General features: G+C 35.5%; 1 protein-coding gene across 1 annotated transcript in view; it reads right to left on the reverse strand.

Annotated features, from left to right (window-relative positions):
* The window catches only part of LOC149817235 (putative protein phosphatase 2C 11), a 39,237-nt gene that overhangs the window by 14,723 nt on the left and 4,566 nt on the right, over positions 1–19,948 (reverse strand). The gene's annotated exons all lie outside the window — the stretch shown is intronic.

The following is a 19,948-nucleotide window of genomic DNA, read 5'->3' on the forward strand; positions in this document are numbered from 1 at the left end:
GGGTCTAAAATCACACATTTAAAGATGGAATAGCAGAAGCAAATGAAACAGAAAAAATGAAAAGAAGAAGATAAGACTAAATCCAATACTTAATTTGATTCACAGTGTAATATGGTGTATTTTTCCATGAATTTTAAATTCGAAAATTTTGGTTTTTAAACTAAGTGTTTAATGAAGATGATAAAATCATGGGAAAATATATTTAAATATAGGTGACGTCAACTGGGTCTGGGTGTGGCCCAAAGCCCACCGACAAGACCTAAATGAGCCAATGTTTGTGAAATTTTTCATTTTTAACCTTTAAATTCAAACAAAAATCAAGTGAAATTCAGGCAAATTCAAAGGCGAAAATCAGGTATGTATACCGTTAGATGCGTCTCGTAATTTTGAGCACATTGGTACCCTGTTTTTCTGAAATTGAGTTACGGTTGTCCCGAAATTTGCATTTTTCAAAAATGACGTCTTTATTTTTGCTTTTTTCTGGATTAGATCAAACTGGATCCACTCTGTTTTATCCAAGTTGATATGGATCTGGACTCAGTCTAGGACCCATATTAACTAGGATATGGTCCAAGTAGGATCCATATGGATTTGAATCTTGAATCCAAATCTGGATCCAAAATCCATATATAGCCAATTTAAAACTTTAAAATCAATTTAAAAGTTAAATTGGGTAGGTAGAGTTTTACTTGGAGTAGAACTCTACTATGGGAAGACTTCTAGAATGGGAAAACCCTATAGAATATTCTTAGAATATAATATTTAATAATTAAATATTAAATAAATAATAAAATAAAAATAATTAATTAAAATGAGGATTATTTAGAAGAGGTAGAGTTCTCTAGAGGGGGTGTCACCCTCTAGATAAACTCTAGATAAGAATCAAATTAAAATAATAAAAAAGGAGGAAGATAAGAATATAAAAAGGGGTAGTCTCCTCTCTCTAGAATAGTGATTCTAGAGAGAGATAGTGGAGAGAACCCCAAACTCGTTGAGAGAGAGAAGGAAAAAGGGAAAAAAGAAAGGAAGAAAATGAGAAGAAGAAGAGTAAGGAAAGGAAGAAATCCAACTTTCTTATCATATATCTATAGATTTTTTTTATTTTCTACACTACGATTAAGGTACAAGTTTCTCTCTAGGTTTTTACGAGGAGAAATAGTTTTAAATCTGGTTCATGTATAAGTTTAGATGGAAAAGGAAAATCTGATTAAAAAATATGTATAGGTATATGTATTAAGTTACGGTTTCATATATTTTTTATTTGATATGAGCATGCCATCTATTTTTCTCTGTTTAAGCATGTGTTAACCTATGTTGATTTTTTATATGCATAAATGCATGTTGTCGATTTCTTCTTTTAGTCAAGCATGTTGAATATATATGTATGTATGTATGTATCGACCTTAATATTTGATTAATCTTGTTCATGTTCTGAAAAAATATATATCTATTTATCGATGGGTCAGTCTTGCCTATATGTTTTTTACGTTGACAGCATCTGATCAGATTGTCGATATGTTACATGAGCAATCTGATTAGACTGCTATTGTGCATGTGTTGTGCAATTTGATCAAATCAGCACTATGTGTATGGGTGCAGTCTGATCAGACTGGCCTACATGCCATATGGGTAAAGTATGATCAGGGTTATTTTTCCTTCATGCTGTTTTAAATCTGCCGATATAGGTTTTCTTTTATGCTAATCAAATTCAAATACATGTTAATTTTATGGTTGTGTCATATTTAACAATATGTTGTTTTAATAACTATTATCATATTTTACCATGTGTTATCTTTGTTGATTATTATCAGATCTGATTTTATGTTATTTGTTGAATGTCATCATATTCGACTACATGTATTTCTGATGGCTGTTATCAAATCTGATTTCAAGTTATTATGTTGGCTGTAATCAAATTTGATTACATGTTTTGTTAGTTGTGATCAAATCTGATTACATGTGTTTTCGTTAGTTATCAAATCTGATTTACCTCTTATTTTGACGAATGTTATCAGATTTGATTATATGTCATTTTTGGATAACTGTTCTTAAATCTGATTGTGTTATCTTGATGAATGTTATCAGATTTGATTGTATATCATTGTCGAATGATTGTTATTAAATCTGATTATATTATATTGACGAAAGTTATCAGATTTGATTATATGTCATTCTCGGATGACTGTTATTAAATCTAATTATATTATCTTGATGAATGTCATCATATTTGGTTATATGTCATTTTCGGATGACTTGTTATTAAATCTGATTATGTTATCTTGATGACTATCATCATATTTGATCATATGTTATTTTTGGATGACTATTAACAAATCTGATTATAGATATTTTGATAATTGTCATCAAATTTGGCATTTTTTATGGCAGCTATCAGTCATGATTATATGTTATTTCTTTATGATTGTTATCTGATTTGCCAGCATTTACACACGTAAAATCTAATCAGTTTTTTTCTATGGTTTGCACATGGGAAATCTGATCAGACTGTCAGATGTGTATACGTGTGAAATCTAATCAGACTACCGATTAGTGTGTTGTGTGCAATTTGATCAAATTTGACATTGTTTGTGCACATGAAATCTGATCAATCAAATTTGACATTGATTGCACATGTGTAATCTGATGAGACAAACGAGTGATGCAATGTGTGCAATCTGATCAAATTTAATAGTGTGTGTGCTTGTACATCCTGATCAGATTTGTCAAGGTCTCTTGCTGGTGCAATCTGATCAGTTTTGGCAGCTTTTGTGCATGTGTAATCTAGTCAGGTTGTCGATGGATGTGTGCATGAGCAATCTAATCAGATTTACCAATGAGTATAGATGTGCAATCTGATCAGATTTGCTATTGTGACATATATGTTATATCTGAACAGTTTTGCTATGTCTATATATGCGGTTGATGTATCCGATTATATATTTTGATTGGTTATGTAGGATTATGCATTCGAATACCTTGCAAATGTGCATATCATACGCATGAATCTGAAGTTTATTTTGATGTTAGCATAAATATAATCATGTGCAAGTTTGAGTGTTTATACATGAAATTGATCATGATACTTTATGTTGTAAGCATCTATTCGCAAGCGTATGCAATTGACTTTATGTGCATTCATGTTATGTGTTTGAATGTACACTGTAAACATGTTTTGAAATGAGGTGTGTTGCATGTTCACTAAAATTTTTCAAAATATGCATAAATCGCTTTTGAGATGCTTTTGTAGTCAGATATGAACTACAACGGGCCGTGTAGGCGAGGACCATGTGTTGCTCTACTTATTGTTGATTTTATTTATACATTGCAAAATTTATTTCTAAAAATTATTGATTTTTCAAAAAAGATTTAATTGCACTGTTAACTTGTGTAGGCTAGGGCCTCAAATTAGTTTCGCATGTTAATTTGCAAAATGGTTCTTGTATAAAGAACTTGAAATTGTTTAAAAAGGTAAAAGAAACCAAACAGTGTAATTAATCTCTTCATTGATGTCTCTTTCACAGTGTGAAAATCTTAAATGGCGGTTTTGGAGAACCGTGAGGATATTAAAACTCCGTGTGCGATTGTGCTCCTGAACCCGATATGGTGGTTCACCTCAAGGCCACAGTTTTAGAGAGATTCAGCCACTTTGCCTGGGGGGGTGTTAACTCAACTATAGTTATTGGTATACCAAGACGTGGCATTAGTGGATGTCGATTTCCCTGATGTCCTGACATTAGATATTGATTTCTAATGTTCCAATAGATGACATTGATTCCTGATATCGATTGAGGAACGAATGTGGAATCCAATAATAAAATACAAATTTGTATGTTAAGCTACAACCGAAAACCTAACTTTGACTTCGAAAATTTATACAAATTTTGAGTATTCGTGGGTTTAAGGAAAAATGAAAACTAAATTTGTATGCATTTAATAGGGACATGCATGTAAAAGCAACTCTGATAAATAACTTAATAAGTTATTCATGCATGTGCATTGAATCATGCATATTTATTGTTCAACATTAGTTCGTACATTCAAGATTATTTTGTTTTACATGATAATTGTTATTGCATGATATTTGTTTAAATACTTAAATGATAAGTTGATTGTGGTAAATTGTTATTGTGATATTCCTCTGAAATTTATGCATGAATTTGGTTTATACTATTTTCTTAAATTTTGAATTTTTAGAGAAATTCATACAAAGGACTTGAGTTCTTACCCATTTTCATAAAACTATTTTACAAGTTCGGGTACTCAATGATGTCTCGATTGGCTGATTGGAGACTGTGCGCCTTGTGTGACTAGTTCTGGATTCCCTGATTGAGTGGCTCATTATGTCATAGACGATTTTACTGTCTTGGTTATTTTGACAGTATTTATTGATTAATAAAGTTTGATTTATTATCCTTCTGATTCATTGCACAGTTTGGTTGTGGTTTGGTATTAAATCTATGAGACCCCTGATCTTTGGGTTTGTTTTCGCAATTATTTTTTTTAAAAAAATCCACTATTTTATAAGGATTAGTTGGGGTCATTGTTAAAATACATGTAATTCATATATATATATATATTTATATATATATATATATATTTATATATATATATATATATATGCCTAAAATACCCGATAGGGGTATTTTAGTCATTTCACAAGTACCCGATAGGGGTACTTGTTTTCCTTCTTTTATTTTCCTTTTTGTTTTTTGTATTTTATATTTTTTAATTTATGTTTTTTTGCTCACACAAAGGGGCCCCACCATGGAGTCGATAGGGCCCCCAACGGTCACATTTGTGACCGTTGGGGGCTCCCAACGACTACATGGGGAGCCCCTAGGTGGCTCTCCTTTTAAGGCCTTTTGGCCATCCCCCCTCTCTTTCTTTTGTGTATAAATAGGGGTGAACCCCTCTTGTATTTTTCATTCATGAGAGCTCTCTCTCTTTTCAATAAGAGACTTTTATATTTTTATGTTGTGTTGTCTCTTGTGGGTTTGGGTGTTAGCCCTTTTGTTTGTTCATTAGTGGATGTTGTAAGTGCTTAATGCACTCTTTGTTTTTCTGCATATTTCATTACATGGTATCAGAGTCTTGTTTATGCTCTTCTTCTTAATATAGATAGTTGTGTAGCTATATTTTTTTCTTGTTGTATCTCTCTCCATTTACCCTCTTGTGAGTATTTGAAATGGAAGGAGAACAAAAGATTGATCTCTCCTTCAAGCTCAATTGCTCCAACTACATGATGTGGGCCGCCGCCATGGAGAACAACCTCAAAGGTAAAAAACTTTGGGGATACGTTATGGGCACCATTCCGGAACCTCAACTCCAACTAACTAAGATGGATGGTGATCAAGAAAAAGCTCTTGAAGGAATTGCCCGCATAAAGGTCATTGAAGATCACCAATCTAAAGTGGAAGATTGGGAAAGCAAGCATGCCAAGATTCTTGCTTGGTTCATGAACAATGTGGAGCTCAAGATTTGCCCAAACATTGCCAAGTTTCGGATGGCGAATGAAGCATGGTTCTTTATGAAAGGTATGTTTACTCAAAAAGACCTTGCTCGTCAATTCTTTCTTCAAGAAAAAATCTGGACTATCAAGCAAGGAGAAATGAGTGTAAGGGATTACTTTAGCACTCTTGGTCCCCTATGGGATGAACTATCTTTACTAGAACCAAAATGGGTTTCTAGTGTAGATGTGGAATTACTGAGAGAACAAATGGAAAAAGAGCACTTTTTCCAATTTTTACATGGGCTTAGGCCCGAATATGAACAAGTTAGATCTTCCCTCCTACATAGATCTAAGCCTCTTCCCTTGGAAGATGCTATAGCCGAAATATGCCAAGAAGAAACTCGTCTTGGCATGATTAAAGGAGGAGATGATGTCTTGGCCGTATCAAAACCCGGCAACCATGTGAAGCTTACAAACCTCCTCATTTTGGGAGGCAAAATAATTTTAATAGCAACTATAGAAAAGTCATTTGCCATCATTGTCAAGAGCCGGGTCATATAAGACCTAATTGCCCTAAGTTGAATGAAGCACCTAAAAATAAGGTTGCTTCCGTTGAAGAAGCTACTCAAAAGAAAGAGGAAACCACAAAAGGGAAGGAATTTTTTTCTCTTGCTCAACTATCAGAAGCACTACAAACTCTACTCAAGATACCATCAACCTCGGGTGCCGCCATAGCTTCTTCCTCTCCTCCAGGTATGTCTTCTTGGATCCTTGACTCTGGAGCTTCCTTTCATATGACCCCACTTGAAAATGAGCTTTCCGATTTATGTAATAATTATAAAAACTCCTATGTTTCAACTGCTGATGGTACATCTTTACAAGTAAAAAGCTTTGGAACGTTAAACTTTTCAAAAGATTTCTTCGTGCCAAACGTGAGAGTTGTACCTCAACTTAATTTAAATCTTCTCTCTGTTGCTCAAATATGTGATCATGGATGTGAAATCTCCTTCTCAACTAAGGATTGCTCTATACAGGATCTCCGGTCCGGGAAGCAGATTGGGCAAGGCCATAGGAGGGGAGATCTCTATTACATGAGCAACTTGAAACTCCCCACTAACTCTTTTTGTAACCATGTCCAAGATAAAAATATTGAAATTTGGCATCAAAGACTTGGACATCCAAGTTTCTCAAAAATGTACTCCTTTCCATTTGGAAAGAAATTTTGTAATGAGAAACATTTTGTTTGCAAGAATTGTATTTTTGGCAAAATGAAATCTACTCCTTTTCCAAACCGAACCTTTGTGTCCAAAAGACCTTTTGAGTTAGTCCATTCGGACGTTTGGGGTCCTTCCCCGGTCATGTCCAAAGGAGGGTACTCCTATTACGTTACTTTCATTGATGACTACACTAGGTATGTATGGATCTACTTTCTCAATTTAAAATCCGAAGTCTTTGACTTCTTCAAAAAATTTCATATGATAGTTAAAAATCAATTTTCAAGTAATATCTCTACTCTTAGATCCGATTCGGGTGGAGAATATTTATCAAATAAATTTCAAAACTATTTAGAAGTAAATGGAATTTGTCATCAAAGATCGTGTCCTAGGACTCCCCAACAAAACGGCTTGGCCGAAAAAAAGCATAGACACATTATGGAAACCACTAGGACACTCCTTATTTCCAAAGAAATTCCAAAAAGTTTTTGGGCCGAAGCGGCCTTAACCTCAACTTACTTAATAAATAGAATGATATCTTCATCTTTACAAAATACATCTCCATATGAAAAACTATTTGAAAGAACACCCGATTTCAATAGATTAAGAATTTTTGGATGCAAATGTTTTGTCCTTACACATAAACGGGACAAATTATCTCCTAAAGCTATTGAATGTGTTTTCTTGGGATATGGTGAAAATCAAAAGGGTTTTAGATGTTTTGACTTGAAAAATAACAAACTCTATGTATCCAAAGATGTAACCTTTTTGGAAAATGAAAATGGTTTTGTGAAAACTAAAGATATTGACGAAAGTGAATATGCTTTTTTATTTGATCTTCTATCTCAAGAAGATGAGACTCCTCAAGAAGAGGAAATCTCTAATGAGTCTTTGAATGACCTAGAGGATATTCCTCTTGACAATGTTATAGATGAAAATAGACCAATCCAAACCTGCACCTGTTTTTTGTTCTTTTTCTGAGGTTCAGGTGGCGTACCCGCAGTGCGCCTGGTAACCGTACTTGTGTTATGTAGGTATGGCAGCAAAATCGCCATGTCGCAATAACATAGTGTACAATATATCAAGCTTATTTTCTGTAAAAATATCATGCAAAACATTTCCAAGAAAGCCCAACAAAAAAATTATTCTTATGTGCAGCTCTTTGCAGTGTGCACTGCAAAACTATTCCAGGTCATAAACTGAAATGGAAGCTCATATATTTTTGCATGACTACGATTATACTATCTGTCTGCACACTCAACAAAGTAAAGATAAAAACAGAAATCTCAATGTACACACCTATATAGTGTAAGAAAGTGAAAAATACGCTACAACAAATGTCTCTCAACAAGTTCTCACAAATACATCATAAGAACCACAAAGGTTCACAAAGAGAACTTAAGAATACACACAACCCGAAACGGGTATAAAAATGAAAAATAAACAATTTTATTGATTTGAGATAAAAACCCAAAACAAGAGCGAGTATTTACAAGGGGAATAACCCCATATTTATAGAGAGGTAGAGAGAAGCCTTAAGAGAGCTGTTGGACTCTCCAACGGCTCTAATAGAGCTGTTGGGGAGTCCAACAACTCTTTTTGGATTTACCTTTTTGACTTGGTCAAAAAGGTACCTTTTTGACTAGTCAAAAAGGTAAAGGCCAAATCAGTCCAATGATGGACTGGTTTGGCTAATTCTAGTTGTATTTTAACTAGAATTAATTAAATGAAAAATCCTAACTAGAAAGGAGATAAAACATTACATGTCTATGAGATTACATATGAGATATTATATGAGATTACATGTTTTAACACTCTCCATCAAACTTACGGTTGGATAACCGAAAGTTTGCCTAAGAGAAAGTGAAACCTAGGAGCAGCGAGAGGCTTAGTGAAGAAATCGGTCAGCTGATATTCTGAAGCAACATAGGAAAGATTGATGGTGCCACGCAAAAATTCCTCTCGAACATAATGGCAATCCATTTCTATATGCTTGGTGCGTTCATGAAATGTCTGATTGCTTGCAATATAGATAGAACTCTTGTTGTCACAACACAGATTTGATGTTTTTGGACTTTCAACTCCCATATCGGAAAGTAGACGTCGAAGCCAGACTAATTCCATAGTAGTTGTAGCCATTGCCCTATATTCAGCTTCAGTTGATGAGAGAGAGACCTTTTGTTGCTTCTTACATCGCCAAGACACCAAGGATTCTCCTAAAAAGACACAAAAACCTGTAGTTGAGTGGCGGTCATTTGGATCACCACCCCAATCTGCATCAGTATAAGCAAGCAATTCTAAGTTAGAGGAAGCGGATAAAAATAATCCTCGAGAAATAGAATTTTTGATATATCTAATAATACGCAAAACTGCTCCCATATGAACAGAAGTTGAAGCATGTTGAAATTGACTGGTTGTATGGACCGCATGTGTAATGTCAGGTCTTGTGATAGATAGATACGATAGAGCCCCAACAAATTGCCTATACGGAGTCGGATTCTCGAGTGGCTCTCCATCATCAATCTTCATTTTGACAGTCACAATCTCAGGAGTATCAACATGTCTTTCATCTGAAATACCTGATCTGGCAACAATATCTAATGCAAACTTAGATTGAGTTAACAAGTAACCTCTAGGTGAGTAGGCAACTTCTATACCAAGAAAATATTTCAAAAAACCCAAATCACTCATTTCAAAATGTGTTTTGAGAAATTTTTTAATATCATAAACTCTCTGTTTATCACTTCTAGTGATGATCATGTCGTCAACATAGAGTAGAAGGATGATAATACCTGCATCAGAATCCTTAACAAACAAAGTTGTGTCAGTAAGACAAAATCGAAAACCAAAATCAAGCATAACCTTACTAAACTTATCATACCAAGCTTTTGGAGCTTGCTTGAGACCATATAAAGCCTTTTTAGGCGAAGTGTTTTCCCTTTAGGTATATTCATTCCTGGTGGTGGGTCCATGTATACTTCTTCAGCTAAAGTTTCATTTAGAAAAGCATTTTTAACATCCATTTGAAAGATATATCATCCCTTTATTGATGCAAGAGCTATTAGGATTCTAACAGTGGTCATTCTAGCTACTGGGGCAAAGGTCTCTTCATAGTCTATTCCATATTCTTGAGAATAGCCTTTTGCCACCAACCGGGCCTTGAATCTTTCAAGAGTGCCATCACTCTTGGTTTTCACCTTGTACACCCAGCGACAACCAATAGGTTTCTTGTTGTTTGGAGGATGGTCTTGAATGGTCCAAGTATTTGCTTTTTCTAAGGCTTCTAATTCGACTTTCATAGCCTTGACCCATTCTGGTTGATCCTTGGCTATATCATAACTGGGAGGCTCTTCATAGGAATGAATTAGAGCAATAAAGGCTTGATGTTTTGGTGAAAAAGACTGATATGACACAAACTTTGCAGGAACCCTCGAGATCCTAGTGGATTTTCTAGATGAAGAGGCAGATTCATGTTCCCTTGTGTATTTATCCAGGGCACAGTGTCTTTCTAAATTTCCTCGTCTAGAGTATTGAATACAATCTTGACTATTTCTATGAGGATCAGAATCAATCACATCCATCTGATCATCTAGATCAATTTCTCTTTCACTATCCTTTGGAACTAGATCCAAAAAGAAGGAATACTCATCTATTTCAGTAGAATTTTTGTTTTCAAAAAAACTTTCATTTTCTAGAAAGGATACATTCCTTGAAACGTATAACTTGTTGTTTTTAGGGTCAAAACATTTGTATCCTTTTTTATTATTTGCATATCCTAAAAAAGTACAGGGTATAGCACAGGAAGAGAATTTATCATTCTTATATGTAAAAACAAAGCACTTGCACTCAAACACCCTCAGTCTAGAATAATCAGGTTTTTGTTTATAAAGCTTTTCAGTAGGAGAAATATTCTTTATTGAGGATGAGGGCATCCTATTAATAAGATACACAACAGTTAAAATAGCTTCGGCCCAAAAAACTTTAGGAACTTGATGTGTGATAAGTAGTGTTCTAGTTGTTTCTATAATGTGTCTGTGTTTTCTCTCAGCTAACCCATTTTGTTGAGGGGTATAGAGACAAGATTTTTGGTGTGAAATTCCATGTGAGTTCAAATACTCTTTAAATTCAGTTGATAAAAATTCTCCCCCTAAATCAGTGCGAAATATTGAAATATCATTCTTAAATTGATTTTTGACCATATTATGAAATATTTGAAAAAAAGAGAACACTTCAAATTTGTGTTTGAGAAAGTAAATCCAGGTATATCGTGTAAAGTCATCCACGAAAATTACATAGTATAAAAATCCACCTTTTGACGTAACTGGTGCAGGACCCCAAACATCAGAGTGAATTAATTCAAGTGGTCGAGTGGAGACAAAAGTTCTTTCTTGAAATGCTAGTCGTTTCATTTTTCCAAAAATACATTTTTCACAAGTGAAAGTTTCAAAATTATAATTTTTTTCCATGTTTGGAAAGTACTGAAGCTTGGATATACAAGGGTGACCAAATCTTTGGTGTAAAAGATCCAAACCTACTTTTTGAACATTGCAGCATAATGTTTTCTTGGGTAATTCCAAAAAATTCATGTAATATAAGCCTCCTTCTCTATGGCCTTCCCCAATCAGCTTCTCTGACTGGTGATCCTGTACTTGACAATCATGAGAAGAGAAGGAAACATTACACCCATGATCAGTTAATTGAGAAACAGATAAGAGATTTAGATTAAGTTTGGGGATATATCTAATCTTTGGAACACAAAATCCTTTTGAGTTTTGAGAGTTATTTTCGAAATTTCCTATTCCTTTTATCTCAAGGGATGTTCCATCCGCAGTAAAAACACTCGATCCACTTGAGTCATAACAATGTGACAGTAATTTTAAATTTGGTGTCATGTGAAAAGAAGCACCAGAGTCAAGAAGCCATAGGGGTTTACCTGGATCGGAGGTGCCAACAGAAGAGATCGCAAATCCAGCTGAGGGAGAAGTTCCTTTAAGAAGAGGTTGTAGAGCCTCCACCAGCTGAGACAGGGACATGTTTCCAATGGATGTCTCATTTGATTCTTTTGATTCAACAACAGCTACCTTCTTCTCATAAGATTTTTTCAACTTTGGACAGTAAGTTTTAACATGTCCGGGTTCATGACAGTAATAACAAATAACTTTTCTCCTTTCAAAATCGCCTCATTGCCTTTCATTGTTTATTATCCCAATATGTGGAGGTTTGTATGTGCGAATGTGATTACCTGGTCTAGATACAGCTAAAACTGTATCATCATCGCTTTTGTTGACTCGTTTCTTGAGTCTATTTTCTTCCGTACTTAGCTTTTCAATGGTATCTTCAATAGAGGGAACATTTCCCCGATGTAGAAGAGCGGACTTGGTTGATTCAAATTCGGGTCTCAACCCATTTATAAATTGAAAAAAATGCTCCGCATTTACTTGATTTTGGCGAAGCTCAATGTCTTGTGAACAATGCCACTTTGGTTCAAGAAGAGCCAACTCTTCCCATAGTTCGGATAAGCTATTGTAGTATTCTCTAATACTTCTCTCTCCTTGAACCATATTTCGAACCTTTTCTTGTAAGTTACATATATGAGCAATATCTTTAAGAGAATACATTCTCTTAAGATATTCCCACGCATCATTAGCATGTTCAAATTTTGCGAGACTTGAACACTTCTTTATGTCTACACTATAAATTAACCAAGACATGATCTTGGCGTGACCCATTCTCCATTCTTTCCATTCCTTTTCATATGTGGAGATGACCTTAGTTTTTTTCACCTCCGAAAGAGGTACTTCTCTTCCACCTTCTTCTTTAGTGAGCATTAGTTTAGGTTCCTTATCGGTTCCATCAACTAAGCCCCATAGACCCTTTCCCCAAATAAGATGCTTCATGATTGAAGCCCATGTTACATAGTTTGAATCGTTGAGTTTTATGGACTTAATGGTGACATTATCATTGTCATCCATTTTACAAGCTTGGGAATGAGAGGGGAAGAAGAAAAGCAAGTGGGAAGAGGAATATTTTAACCACAAAGATCGAAAATAAGTAGCCTTCCACGCCCTTCAAGGCTACACACGAGCACTCCTTCAAAGAGACTTCGCTTTCTTGAAGAGTAGTTGCATGGCATGCTTCCCAATACACGTCCACCGACCTTGCTCTGATACCATGTAAGAAAGTGAAAAATACGCTACAACAAATGTTTCTCAACAAGTTCTCACAAATACATCATAAGAACCACAAAGGTTCACAAAGAGAACTTAAGAATACACACAACCCGAAACAGGTATAAAAATGAAAAATAAACAATTTTATTGATTTGAGATAAAAACCCAAAACAAGAGTAAGTATTTACAAGGGGAATAGCCCCATATTTATAGAGAGGTAGAGAGAAGCCTTAATAGAGCTGTTGGGGAGTCTATCAGCTCTTTTTGGATTTTACCTTTTTGACTTGGTCAAAAAGGTACCTTTTTGACTAGTCAAAAAGGTAAAGGCCAAATCAGTCTGATGATGGACTGGTTTGACTAATTCTAGTTGTATTTTAACTAGAATTAATTAAACGAAAAATCCTAACTAGAAAAGAGATAAAACATTACATGTCTATGAGATTACATATGAGATATTATATGAGATTACAGATTTTAACATATAGATGCATGTGTATACTTGCAGTAACAGTAAAAATGTGAAATGAAATAGGGATCTTTGAAACACGAGCTTAGATTCTCAAGGGAAAGTGTCAAGAATGACACTAAAGCATAACCCTTAAAAAGGGTATAACTAAAAATAAAATAAAAATAAAAAGGTATTCTTTATTGATATGAAAAACCAATTGCTTAGGAAGCATTGGAATTAAAATACAAGAGGGGTTGCACCCATTTACATACACAGCTGAAAGAGGACTTAATAGAGTTGTTGGTGACAGTCCAAGAGCTCTAAATAGAGTCAGCTCTATTGCTAGTCAAGTCTGGATAGGACTTTACTAGCAAGTGTCATTCTAGTTCAAACTGAACTAGATGATATAAAGACAAAAAGTAAAAATAAAGAAAAAAAAGATACAGAAAAGAAAGAAATAAAAAATATATTTATATATATATATAATAATATAATATTATTATTATATATATGTACAGTTTTACATTTTAACACTCCCCCTCAAACTTACGGTACAATGAGCGAAAGTTTGTCTAAGAGAAAGTGAAATCGGGGAGCAGGAAGAGGCTTTGTAAAGAAGTTTGCTAACTGATATTCTAAAGTGACATATGGTAGATCAATTATCCCGTGTAGATATTTCTCGCTGACGTAGTGACAATTCATTTCGATGTGTTTGGTGCATTCGTGGAATGTTCTGTTACTGGCAATGTAGATCGCACTTTTGTTGTCACATCACATTTGTGAAGCCTTTGTTGCTTCAGCTCCCATGTGAGCAAGCAGTCGTCGAAGCCAAACTACTTTCATGGTCGTGGTTGTCATGGCTCTGTATTCAGCTTCGGTAAATGAGAGAGATACCTTCTGTTGCTTTTTACACCTCTACGAGATCAATGATTCCCCTAAAAAAACACAAAAATCAGTGGTTGAGTGTCTGTTATTGGGATCACCTCCTCAATCAGCATCAGTATATGCAATTAAATCAAGAGAAGAGGAGGAAGATAAGAAAAGTCCTCATGAAAGAGAGGACTGGATGTATCTGATAATACGCATGACTGCTCCCATATGAATAAACAGAAGTAGGAGCATGTTGAAATTGACTTGTTGTGTGAACAACATGTGTTATATCAGGACTGGTAATAGATAGATAGGAAAGTGCCCCGACAAGTTGTCTCTAAGGAGTAGAGTATGCAAGAACTTCTCTATCATCAATCTTCATTTTAACATTAACAACTTCTGGAGTGTCGACTTTCTTATCATCAGTAATACCAGACCTGGAAACAATCTCAAAAGCAAATTTAGTCTGAGATAATAAATATCCTCTAAGAGAATAAGCAAATTCAATGCCTAAAAAATATCTCAACAAGCCTAAATCAGTCATTTCAAAATGATATTTAAGAAGTGTTTTGATCGTTTTAACTCCCTGTTTATCGCTTCCGGTGATGATCATATCATCCACATAGAAAAAAAACAGAATGATCCATGCATCAGAATTCTTAATAAACAAAGCAGTGTCAGTTAAACAGAATTGAAAACCAATATCAATCATAACACGACTAAACCTATCATACCAAGCTTTCGGTGCTTGTTTAAGTTCATAAAGAGCGTTTTCTAAGTGAAGAACTTTACCCTTAGGAATACTTAGACCAGGAGGGGGTTTCATGTATACTTCTTCAACTAACTTTTCATTTAAAAAGACATTTTTGACATCCATTTGAAAAATAGACCATTTTTTTATAGAAGTTAAGGCAATTAAGGTTCGGACAGTTGTCTTACGAGCCACCGGAGCAAAGGTTTCTTCATAATCAATCCCATATTCTTGGACATAACCTTTGGCTACTAATCGGGCTTTATATCTTTCAAGAGTACCATCACTCTTGTTTTTAATTTTATAAACCCATCGACATCCTATAGTTTTCTTTCCTGCAGAAAGATCTTGAATAGTCTATGTAGAAGTCTTTTCAAGTGCATCTAATTCAGCTTTCATGGCTTCTATCCATTTAATATCATTTTTTGCTTAAAAATATGTGGGTGGTTCTTCATATAAGTGAATTAATGCAATAACTGCCCTATATGTGGGTGAGAAGGACTCGTATGATACAAACTTTTTTTGAGGCCTCGAGAATTGAGATGATTGTCTAGTTGGAATATTAGAATATTTTTCAAGTGCACATGGAGGATTAGACTCTTGTCGCCTGGAATATTGAATACTAGTATCCTTATGAACTTCTTCATTTTTAACATTATGATTAAGATCAATAATTCTTTGATCATCATCAAAGTTACAGTCAAGGTTGTATTCATCAGATGTTGATGTTAGATCTAGCAAAAAGGAGTACTCACTGACGTCTTTTAATTTTCGAAAATCAAAGAAGCTCTCCTTTTCAAGAAAGGAAACATTTCTAGACACCTATGTCACATGGGTGCGGGTGCGGGTGCGGGTGCGGGGATGCGGCACTTCCAAAAAAACCGGGTGCAGGGGTGCGGTAAAAATATAAAAAAAAATTATATATATATAGTCCTTCAAATCCTGGGTGCGACACCCTAACATCTGTGTTTTACCAACCAAAGGCCAGTCAATTTGAGGTTAATGATGGGAGGGGGTTTCCTCCTGATCCAATAAGCTTAAAATCCGATACTTAAGGGTTTTGATCGAATTTTGGATTTGGGTATGAATGCAAAACTAAATACCGAACGCCAATCCGATCATTAATTGGATCTGATTCTGGCTACCGAACCTGATTAATCGGTTTCGGATGTCGGGGGCGGAATGTTCTATACGTGTATGTACTACAGTACCCACCCAGAACACCACCCACCGCCAACCGGGGATAGCCGGTGGGCATCTGTTTTAGGATTACGGGTCGAGCCGGTCAGGCAGTATAAATACAAAGCCTTGGAAAGATAGTAAACCTCTCTCTCTCTCTCTCTCTCTCTCTCTCTCTCTCTCTCTCTCTCTCTCTCTCTCTCTCTCTCTCTCTCTCTTATATCGAACCAACAAAACCCTCTCTCTCTCGTATATATAAGCGATCGTCTTCCCTCGCTCTCCCTCTTTAAACCCATCGAATTCAAATTTTTCCCTCCTCGATCTCGAACTATCCCACGAATTTCCCATCGTCGGACGGATCTTTTTCACCGGAATCGTTCGTCGATGAGGAGAAATTGGGGATCTTTATTTCTTGGGTTTTCTTTGGGTGCGATCGGCGGTTGATGAGCGGAGAGTGGGTGATCTGAGGTCAGGGAAGATGTCCGATCAGGAACTAGAAGGTAGTCAGTTGGTCGATCTCTCTAAGCATCCCTCTGGCATAGTACCGACCCTACAGTAAGTTATTGGTTCCCGATCCGTGAGTTTTTTCTATTGTTTTTTGTGTCGTTGTATCGACAGATTGGTCGTCAATGGGACGCTTTTTTGTTTCTTCTCTTTCTTAGGTTTGGGCAATCCGTTTGGTGAATGTTTTCTCTTTATTTTTTATTGGGGTGTGGGTCTCGATTTTTTTTTGTTCATTAGGGTTTTCTTTGGTGAATGTGGTGGTGTATGTGCACAAGAAGGCACGTGATTGTTTTGTGGGGAAGGATCTTTTATTTGAAAATTGGACCAAAATGACCCTGGGTGCGGTCAACGCACCCGGTGCCACACCCGCGTCGCGTCGACGCAGGTGTGGCACCCTGCTAGCCGAATCCCTGTGACATAGATAGACACATATAGTCTATTATTTTTTAAGTCAAAACATCTATAACCTTTCTAATTTTCAGCATATCCTAAAAAGGCACAGGGAATCGCACGAGGGGAAAGTTTATCATTTTTGTCAGTAAATATGAAACATTTGCACCCAAATATTCTTAGTCTAGAGTAGTCTGGAGAAATGTTCACAAGTTTTTCAATGGGAGTGATATTTTGTAACGAAGAAGATGGCATCCTATTAATAAGATAGGTGGCAGTTAAGGCAGCTTCTGCCCAAAAGTCTTTCAGGACTTGATTTGTTATTAATAAAGTCCTAGTGGTTTCTATAATATGGCGATGTTTTCATTCCGCTAGTCCATTTTGTTGAGGTGTATAAGGACAAGATCTTTGATGTGTGATGCCATGCAACTTAAGATAATTTTGAAAATTTGTATATAAAAATTCTCCCCCTGAATCTTTGCGAAAAATAGCAATATCCTTTTGAAACTTGTTTTTAACCATATTATGAAAAGTTTAAAAGTATAAAAATACTTCAGACTTATGTTTGAGAAAGTAAATCCACGTATGTCGAGAGAAATCATCGACAAAAATAACATAATAAACAAATCCTCCTTTAGAAATTACCGGTGTAGGACCCTAAACATCCGAGGGTATTAATTCAAGTGGTCTTGAAGAGAAAAAGGTTTTGTTCTGAAATGGTAATCTTTTCATTTTGCCAAGAATACAATCTTTACAATCAAATGATTCAGAGTTACAAAATTTTCCTAGATTTGAAAAATGTTGGATTTTGGCTATATGTGGGTGACCAAGTCTCTTATACCACAGTTTCAACTCTATTTTCTGAATATTATAACAAAAAGCTTTCTTCGGCATTTCCAAAAAAATCATGTAATAAAGCCCTCCTTCTCTATGGTCTTCCCCAATCAACTTGCCTGACTGGCGATCCTGTACCCAACAACCATGAGAAGAAAAGAAAATATTACACCCATAATCAGATATTTGAGATACAAATAAAAGATTTAAATTTAATTTGGGAACATGTCTAATTTCTAGAATAGAAAATTTCTTTGTTTTATAAATTTTTTCAAAATTTTCTATTCTTTCTATTTCAAGAGAAGTCCCATCAACAGTAAAGACCTTTGACACAATTGTTTTATTTTAAACACATTTAGATAGACTTTGATTATTTGGGGTCATATGAAAAGATGCACCAGAGTCAAGGAGCCAAGAAATTTTACCTGAATCAAAAAAAGATGAGGTTGTTGCGCCGGTTGAAGCTTCAGATGAGGAAGAGACACCTTTGATGAGAGGCTGAAGAATCTTGATTAGTTGGGCCAGGGAAATTGGTGCATCCTGATCTTTAGGCTCCGATCCAGCAATTGCAACTCTTTTTTCTCTCAGTTCCTTAAGTTTGGGACATTGTGGCCTGTAATGTCTCGGTTCATGAAAGTGATGACAAATAACTTTCTTCTTATCATAGTCACCATTTTGTCGGTTAAAGTGAGGAGGCCTATATGATCGAACATGATTCTCTGGTCTAGACACGGCTAAAACGGAATCATCTTCAATTTTTGAAGAACCTTTCCGGAGACGATTTTCTTCCATTGTTAACTCTTCAATAGTTTCAACAATAGAAGGATTTTTTCCCCGGTGAAGGAGGGTCGATTTAGTGGTTTCAAATTCTGACCTTAATCCAGTGATAAACTGGTAAAAATGTTCAGCATCGAGTTGTTTCTTACGAAGCTTGATGTCTTAGGCACAATGCCACTTTGGTACTAAAAGGGAAAGTTTTTCCCAAAGTTCGGACAACCCATTGTAATATTCACGAATAGTTTTGTCTCCTTGTGTCATCATTCAAACTTTTTCTTGGAGGTTGCGTACGTGTGCAATATCTTTAAGGGAATACATATTCTTAAGGTATTTTGATGCCTTATCGGCATGATCAAATTTGGCAAGACTTGAGCATTTTTTAATGTCAATGTTATTGATAAGCCATGACATTATTTTCGTATGAGATATCCTCCATTCTTTCCATTTCTTCTCGTATGAGGCAAGAGCTTTGATTTTCTCTTCTTCCGATAGAGGGACTTCTTTATCTCCCTCCTTTTTAGTAAGAGATAGCTTGGGTTCCGAATCGGAACCATCCACAATCCCCCATAGGCCTTTTCCCCATATATGGTGCTTCATGATTGAAGCCCATGTTACATAGTTCGTATCGCTTAGTTTCATAAGCATGATGGTGACTTTATCATTGTCATCCATTGATTACAAGGAGAGAAGAAAAAGGGATAGAAGAGAAACAAGAAGAGAAATAAAAAAGAAAGAAGAAAAAATAATATAACAAGATATGAAATCTTCCCCAATGAAGTGATAAAACACTTCTCTTCAAGTGGTGAACGCTTTTGCAAACAGACACGAAAACCGAGGCAGCTTTTCCTCAAGATCTAGTACTTCTGCGGCTCTGATACTATGAAATGAAATAGGGATCTTCGAAACACGAGCTTAGATTCTCAAGGGAAGGTGTCAATAATGACACGAAAGCATAACCCTTAAAAAGGGTATAATTGGAAATAAAATAAAAATAAAAAGGTATTCTTTATTGATATGAAAAACCAATTGCTTAGGAAGCATTGGAATTAAAATACAAGAGGGGCTGCACCCCTTTATATACACAGCCGAACGAGGACTAAATAGAGTTGTTGGTCACAGTCCAACGGCTCTATTTAACTGGAAATAAAATAAAAATAAAAGCATTCTTTATTGATATGAAAAACCAATTGCTTAGGAAGCATTGGAATTAAAATACAAGAGGGGTTGCACCCCTTTATATACACAGCTGAAAGAGGACTTAATAGAGTTGTTGGTCACAGTCCAACAGCTCTATTGCTAGTAAGTATGGACAGGACTTGACAAGCAACTGTCATTTTAGTTCAAACTGAACTAGATGACATA

The sequence above is a fragment of the Nuphar pumila genome, chromosome 14, assembly GCF_984573655.1.
Source record: "Nuphar pumila chromosome 14, dmNupPumi1.hap1.1, whole genome shotgun sequence".
Lineage (NCBI taxonomy): Eukaryota > Viridiplantae > Streptophyta > Magnoliopsida > Nymphaeales > Nymphaeaceae > Nuphar > Nuphar pumila.